This window comes from Notothenia rossii, assembly GCF_949606895.1.
Source record: "Notothenia rossii genome assembly, chromosome: 6".
NCBI classification, from domain to species: Eukaryota; Metazoa; Chordata; class Actinopteri; order Perciformes; family Nototheniidae; genus Notothenia; species Notothenia rossii.
The window spans coordinates 41,581,615-41,589,982 of record NC_136909.1 but is presented as its reverse complement, the minus strand read 5'-3'; the positions used below and the strand labels follow the sequence as shown (position 1 = coordinate 41,589,982).

General features: G+C 40.5%; 1 protein-coding gene across 3 annotated transcripts in view; it reads left to right on the top strand.

The window, feature by feature from the left end:
- The first annotated feature begins 349 nt into the window (after nucleotides 1–349).
- The window catches only part of apba1a (amyloid beta (A4) precursor protein-binding, family A, member 1a), a 154,155-nt gene continuing 146,136 nt past the window's right edge, over nucleotides 350–8,368 (top strand). For 2 of the 3 annotated variants that reach the window (XM_079688565.1, XM_079688566.1), the window contains exon 1: nucleotides 350–500. The gene's annotated coding sequence lies outside the window, so the exon portion shown is untranslated. The remainder of the gene's footprint in view (nucleotides 501–8,368) is intronic. The other variant, XM_079688564.1, reaches the window with a different exon arrangement.

Genomic DNA, 8,368 nt, shown 5'->3' with positions numbered 1-8,368 from the left:
AAAGTCTGATTTAACACTTGATTATATTTCACATCATTTATCCACATCTGTAAAGTAACTAAAGCTATATATAAATGTAGTGGAGTAAAACTACACGATTTACCTCTGAATTGTAGTGTCGTAGAAGTATAACGTAGCAAACAACTAAAATACTCAAGTAAAGCACAAGACCCACAATATTGTACATTTAGTTTTACTGTTACTTTACACCAACAGTGCAGAGGCTGTGTCCTGTGATTAATTGACGGTGACGGAGGGAGTGGCTGGGAACACACACACACACACACACACACACACACACACACACACACACACACACACACACACACACACACACACACACACACACACACACACACACACACACACACACACACACACACACACACACACACACACACACACACACAGAGAGAGAAGCCGCTACAGGGAAGATGGAGGATGGTGTGGCAGCGGCGGAGCGGACCTCCAGTCTGCAGCAACATCGCTGCTGAAAGCGGGTGAGTGTGCCTCTGTTCGTCCAAATCTGGCTCTATGTTAGCCAACAGCGACGACACAACCCAGGGAGACAGACAGCCCTGCGGCGGCTCTGTTCGCACCGAGCGGACGGTGGGTTGTCGCGGCTCGGATTGTTCATAGTTTGAGGAGGGGCTACGGGATAAGATAACGGCAGAGAAAATGCCACACAAGGATGGAAGGGAACCGCTCTGGCTGTACACTCCCGTGGATATGCACCATAGAATGTGCGAACGGGGCTTTGTCCTGGTAGTGAAGAGGTCCCTGCAGGGCCCTGTTTGTGTCAGGTGCAGAGTCCCAGCAAGGCTAACCACATTCTGGTCAACACGGTGGCCTGGTCAGTTCTTCTTGAGTATTGTGGCTCCCTGGGTTATGTTTCTGTCAAACCAGGACCCAGCTTGTGTTCTGTGTGATGCAGGAGCCACTCACACACACAGTATGTTCCGCAGAGCCTGTGTGATGAAAGATGCTGCAGGTTATAGCCTACTGTGTGTCTGCAGCACCTCATGCAACAGGGGACAGCAGGTTTAAAGTTCACATTCTGAATTAAAGTGAAACCAAATGAGTATTTGGCCATCCCTCATTTAACAAAAGGTTAGCAATTGTTTTTTTTCTAAAATGGTATTATTGCAATTTTTCCATTTAAAAGGAAATAAATACGTTTTAAGGGAAAATCCTTTTTCTATCAGCAGCTCGACGGGGCGTGGCAGTGTGCGAGGTTGATTGACAGCAGTTGTAGGCTTAAACCCAGCGGGGGGAAAAGAAACAAAAACAAGAGCTAGCTTACAAGCTATGGCAGTGTTATTAGCATTGTTGCTGAAGAGTCAGGATCGATGCTCAGAGGGAGATCTGCAGTAGCAAGATCTTTGTTCAACAAGATCTTAATGTCCACGTTAACGGAACCACATTAAATAATGCACCGCCTGTTGGGATTTCTGTCGTATAGTCAGTGTCTCTCTTTTTCCTTTATCTTGCCATATGTATCACCAAGTGTTTCCCCTATATGTTTAGAGTTGCCCAACTATTTGGATACCCGATTTAGAAGGTTAGAAGGAACTACTCCATCCGCAATGGATGAACTATGGCAGGACGTGGATAGAGGGCTTGGCTCTGTTGGTTCCATCCAGGGCCGGACTCACAACTGGACTACATTGGCTTGCAGTCCGCTCACCAGGAACTGTATCCTGGGATTGACGAAGGACTGCTCCACCGTCTGCAGGGCACGGAAAATGTTGCCTCTGTTGGGTGCCACATTAACTCTCAGTCCTGATCCTGGAGGCTAGGGAATCTTTTTCTGGTTCTGGAGGTTGAGACTCTCAGTTCTGGAGGTTAGGGTCTCTCCGTTCTGGTCCTGGAGTTTAGGAACTCTCAGTTCTCGTTCTGAAGGTTAGGGTCTCTTCATGTAATCTGTAACGAGTTACACAGCAAGTAAAAGAACATTCAAATGATAAAGATGTAATGATGATCTTAAATATACATGAAAGCCTGACACTGGTATTGTAAACGATGAATACAAAGTTGCTCTGGTCTTCCATTAGTGGTGATCAGACGGGGATTCTTCTTGTTTTGATGTCACATTTATTTTTCACTTACCTTGGTAATGCTTATTTGTACAGCGTGCGTTACATCAGAAAACGACATAGTAAGGCAGCCGATGAGTACTAGCCCATCCGAGGCGGAGTAGGGAGGGCATTGAGGGCATTTCAACTAGGACAGCAGAGTGAACCTGTATGCCCATCAGCGCTCACAAAGCACACACTCTCTTGCGTTGTGGCTGCTTAGTACTCTTGCTGCTTAGTCATAGACGTACAGAAGCCAATAGTTGCCTCTCCCTAAGGATTGTTTCCTGTTACCAGCTTCCTTTTCAGCTCTTGGGTGTTAAATTGGTGTGCAAGGACAAATATCATGCAGGTTAATGTTAATCTCACAACATATGACATATATCTGACACTATGAGAATTTCTCCCATTTGTCTGGGAGATGGAAATCTCCTAGGACACGTGGACAGACACAATTACACATTTCCTAGAGGTGTGGGTTTGAGACAATTATTCAGTCAGTCTTGTTTTTCCATTACGTTGCCATGAATTCTAATTTATCCAGATTTCAGGTCAAATTACTCCTATATAAGATAGTTGTGAACCAAACAGCTTTGTGCCAGTGATAAGGTCGGTCTATCAGTTTTTTTATGAGTTTCATCTCCTGCAAAAAGCAACCGGATCTCGGTGATGGAGGAGTTGCCTGTGCCAATGTTCGTTATCCAGTCAAATCTATTTGTTTACGCCTGCAAATATGTCCTTTCAGATTTAGTGTGCTGCCTGAAGTGGTGCATGGAACCTGTTGCTAGCATAACCTACAAACTGTAGTTCTCTGTTAACGTCGTGTTCATTCTTAACCTAAGGGAGCAGGCAAAATGTCGCCATGTGGTGACTTCAGCTAAGCAAGAGGACTTTTACAGTTCTGTTGTTTCTCCATCTCTTTCATCTCTTTCTCCAGCAGTGGTTGTGGTATCTGGAAAAATGCTGCTGCAGGGTAGTCTATGATAGATACTGGCAGAATTGTCAACCCTGATTCAAAATGTTCACAACTAAATTGAAAGCTGATGTATAATATTCTATATTACATTGTACTCTGTTATATACTGTCCACATTAGGATAGGATTCCAGTGTTTTTGACTTAAATTGTTTTTAACAACCAGCGTACCCTGGGAAACCAAAGGATCCCAGATGATATGGTTTTGATGTTTTTTTGGAGCTTCGGCCGGAGAATTCACAAGACATGTCACGGGCAACGAGTTGACCACACGGTTGGGATGCCACAATCAGTTCTGAAGAACCCTCCTGTAGCTCGAGGTTTTAACTAGTTCAGAGTGTAATAATCAACATTCTTCAATAGATATACTAAACGGCTGAGGACGCTTGAGAAGGATGTGTTCCAGGTGTCCCACAACAATAACCATCTCTGACAGAGAGTTGCCCGGCCATAAACTGGCAACATCAACAATATGCTAGGCCAGCCCCTCCTTATGGGAGATAACGGCTGCTCAATGTTGGTCAGCTGCGTCAGTGGGCGAAGGAGGACATGCAGGGCAAATTATTCCCCAACAGTTACTCTCTTTTTATCAATTTTGATAACCTAAAAAACCCTACTTTAATAATAATGTGTCCAATGAGAATCTTCAGAATTGAGTGTGGACTTCCACAACATCAATTACATCAATAACAATCACATTAATAACAACATAATAAGATTGGTTGTCTCAATCATTGTGATTGCATGTTTCAATCATAATAGAAAAATCATCACTCGTCAGTGTTTGGAGCATCTTTTGTCAAAAGCATAATAATGAACACATGAAATCACAGATACATAATAGCAAAAAACATTTATTTTAAACTAATACTGTATGTTTTAATATTGAACCATTAGTTAATCTCCTTTATCAAACTATAAAATCAAAAACATCTTGCAAAATTGTCAAGGATTAACTTCAAGGCAATCACTAGTCAAAAGCATTTAAAACTCAGGATCATAAGAGATCCAGTTAAGGTATAAAATCAGGATCATAAGAGATCCAGTTAAGGTATAAAATCAGGATCATAAGAGATCCAGCTAAGGTTTAAAATCAGGATCATAAGAGATCCAGCTAAGGTATACAATTCACAGTGGTGTTTTGATCAATCTGTAATATGCAAAATTGCAGTGTCTTCAATTTAGGATTATATTTACGTTAGCATTATATATTAAATCAAAAGACTATGGCATGATAACATAATTACATTATGTTACTTCAAATATCAATCATTATGTCATTTCAAAATCTGAAGGGAACAATTAAACAATTCTTAAAATGCTTAACAATCTGAAAAGGAACAGTTAGGCAAATATTCAAAGACTTTTGTAAAAACCTGGAAAGAAAGGATTCAATATTCTTAAAACTTGAATTAATAAATGTGTAAATGCTACCACTGATCTGTACCAAATTAAGTCTATTAATTATTCTTATTAGCCATACTTACCTGAACATCTATATATGATACTTGGAAAGGGTTCTTCTGTGTTTATCTTATGTTGAATATAGAATATTAATTTCTTTCAATTATACTTCTCTAATTTGAGGATCAAATTTGCTACATAATTGTTATATGAATTATTATAAATATTTGTTTTGGGCCAAAACTGAAATGAATCCTACGGTGGCCCTGAAGTGCAAGACACCACAGCATTTCCGAAAACACTACAGCATTTCAGAAAACACTACAGCATTTCAGAAAACACCACAGCATTTCACAAAACGCCACAGCATTTCACAAGACACCACAGCATTTCACAAAACGCCACAGCATTTCACAAGACACCACAGCATTTCACAAAACGCCACAGCATTTCACAAGACACCACAGCATTTCAGAAAACACCACAGCATTTCACAAAACGCCACAGCATTTCACAAGACACCACAGCATTTCACAAAACGCCACAGCATTATCTCATTGGACGGAAAGGGTATTCCTTTAGGGAGAACACTTATTGTTTATGATTGGACAGAGCCAGCCAGAGAAGCACTGCTGTGATTGGTTGTTTTTGCTACCAGTCAAGAAATGGGGCTTTGTGATTGGTCAACGCCCGACAGCGCAATATGTCCCAACACATCAGCCGTTAGCACACACTAGCTCACAGCTCCTCATATCTGTTCAGAAACTGGACAAAAGTTAAACACATGTACAAAACACAGACTGTTTGTGTCATGGCAAATACAGTCGCTGCTTTATTTATGTCTGTATGACGTTGTTGTGAGTGTGGACGGAGCAGCTACAGGTTAGTTTAGCCTGATGGACACTTACAAAAAACAATTGTGAGAAACATATATTATGCAGGAAATGTATACATTTGTTGAAAAAGAAACCATATCTGATTAGGGAGGAAAAGCTTCATCCCCTTAACATCTGAGAACTACTGATGGCATAGCATAAATGATATTGGGTGTCACTACTGAGAAATGTCAAACAAATTCAAAACCTTACATTTGAAAACAGGTTTGCATCCCCCATTTAAGGTGACGTTATCATTTGAAACAATAAACTCGAATTGTTTTGATGTAGAATCTATCAATTGAATCGTTAGAGCAGAACAGAATGGTTGTATTGTAGCCTGTGTTTCGTGCAGCCTTTAGTTTTACCAGGTGGAAACATTGTCCATATAATGTGAATACATGCAGAATTAGACAGTAAGAGGCCCCTGACATTAGGCCTATAAAAATAGTAGGGGCTTTTAACAGCTTGCCAACTTACAGGCATCTTCTGCATAGCTGTATGAATAGCCTTAAAAAAAACAACCCACCCTGCGGCAACGAGAGTCATGTATCTGAACCAAATGCCCTAAGTGAAGCCGTTAGTCTCATCTGACCGACCCAAGGGTTGGTGCTGGTGTGACAGGGAGGCTTCCAAGTGTTCAAAGCAGACGTCAAGCTTTCAGTTCATGGCTCGGTGGGGGGGAGCAGACCCATGTGAGAGAGTATCAACGGCTGTAATGTTCCTGTGCCTCCTGAGTCAGTTTGAGGAGTGTCATTCTCTCTGGGAGCAGGACATTGTGTCCATTCAGACCAGACCATTAATGTCATGTAGAGCAGCCATAGCATCTCTGTGACCGCACTCAGTCGGACTGTAGCAGGGCAGAACTGGGTGACTTTCAGTGAAGCCATCCAAGGCCATAGACAAAATGGATCCACGTACTAACAAAAGGGACACAAGGTCATCAATGTCTCTCTTTACCTTTGGCCTAATTGTAAAACAAATTTGTGGAAACAATGAGTAACACTAATCCATCATCATGTGACATTTTGAGTTAATTTAATGACTTATGGGTTGAAGTCAAATTAACATTAACATTAGAACTAAAGTCAGTCAAAATGGACTTGCATGGATCAGAATCTAAGCAATACACCATCTTCCCAGCTCTGTAATGAAAAGGATAACAAGATTAGGTACATTACAGGAGTGTGAAAACACCCAAACATGCACACGTATCTTATTCTAGTAGAGATTAGAGGACAAGGTCTAATGTTGTGAACAAAATGATCAAGTCAAAGTTATTTTATTTATTTTATCTTATGAACACACCATTTGATAATTAATCTTGAATTACTAATAACTCTGAAGAAGGCTGTGTGTGTGTGTGTGTGTGTGTGTGTGTGTGTGTGTGTGTGTGTGTGTGTGTGTGTGTGTGTGTGTGTGTGTGTGTGTGTGTGTGTGTGTGTGTGTGTGTGTGTGTGTGTGTGTGTGTGTGTGTGTGTGTGTGTGTGTGTGTGTGTGTGTGTGTGTGTGTGTGTGTGTGTGTGTGTGTGTGTGTGTGTGTGTGTGTGTGTGTGTGTGTGTGTGTGTGTGTGTGTGTGTGTGTGTGTGTGTGTGTGTGTGTGTGTGGGGTCTATCAGCAGTGAGAATGTGAGGCGCCTGTTATGAGAAGCAATTTTTTGTTTGGACTGAACTCGAAGGAAGCTCGACTGGAGAATTTAAAATAAATCAAAACAACTGTACATTTACTAAATATATTTGAGATTTAGCTTGAGTTGGCTTCAATACTTTCTTTATGGTATTTAAATGGGGCCAAGTAGAACCTTTACGTGGATTTGACTTGCAACACAAAGTGATACTGATCTCTGTCTGTTATGATTTGGAAGTCTCATGATTTAAAGTGTGGGCCTGTGAAGGAGAGGCCCTTGGAAAACAACATCTACTTTTTTAACTGTAGTGACTTATTTGAAAGGGATTGCAACATTATACTTTTAAAGAATTGCTCAATTCATTTAACACATTTATTATGCACACAATAAAAACTTCAACAAATATATTGATCCTGGCTTAACCAGTTAAGCCCTGAGCCTGTTTTTCAGGTCTCAGGCTCGAAAATGACATTCCCAGAACAAATTACTATATCTTCACTTCTAAAATGGATAAATTAATAATCATTTTTTGTCAAAGCAATGAAACACCTTTGAGTTGGATGTAGAAGAGTCAGAATCAATATAGATGTTTTTATTTTTTAATTAAATTCAGATTGAACATAGCAAAAAAATGTAAATTATAGTTTCCGTCCAAAAGAAACCCATTACTTATAGTGAAAACCACCCTTGAATGATGGGATAGTAGACTAAACGCTTTAGGAATCCAAACTATACAATATAATAAGTACCCTGTATCAAGATTGATGCAAAACAAGGGAAATGTGACCCTTTTAGAGAGATTTAAAAAAAATAAACCCACTTCTGGGGTCATTTGGGTGCATTTGCCATATCTCTGGAACCCATTGGTCGATTTTGGTGATTGACACCTCTTTTGAACCGTTAGACCCAATAGAATCGAGGGGGGGGGGGGGGGGGGTTGCTAAATTAATCTAAACATTACCATTGGTAAATGAGAGGGATGCACTGCCAGCATGCCCAAAACCCGAAGCTTCGTTACACTCTAATGAAAAATCAGTTTATTGCAATAAATGTTATGATGGATTATGAGTAATCATTTCAAAGTGACACAGAGACATTGGATTAACCTTCAGCAGCCTTTATATGCATTGTAATGCCATTGAACACAACTTTTGATCAGAAAACAGCAAAGGTAAGAAGTATTTGCCGTTTTGGCTACGTAAAGTGAAGTTGTGTGTTGTCTTTCCTGGTTTTTGCTGCCGTGAGTTTTGGTCGCAGTAATGATACTTATACCATTGGAATCTGTGGAATCTCAGCTTTCATATGATATCTAGTTTGTGCAGATTGCATGAAGTATAAAATATTGCTACAGCTAGCACTGTTTCACTTAGTGCTAATTCAGAAACTCGGCGTTAGACTTGTGTTTTGTTTCG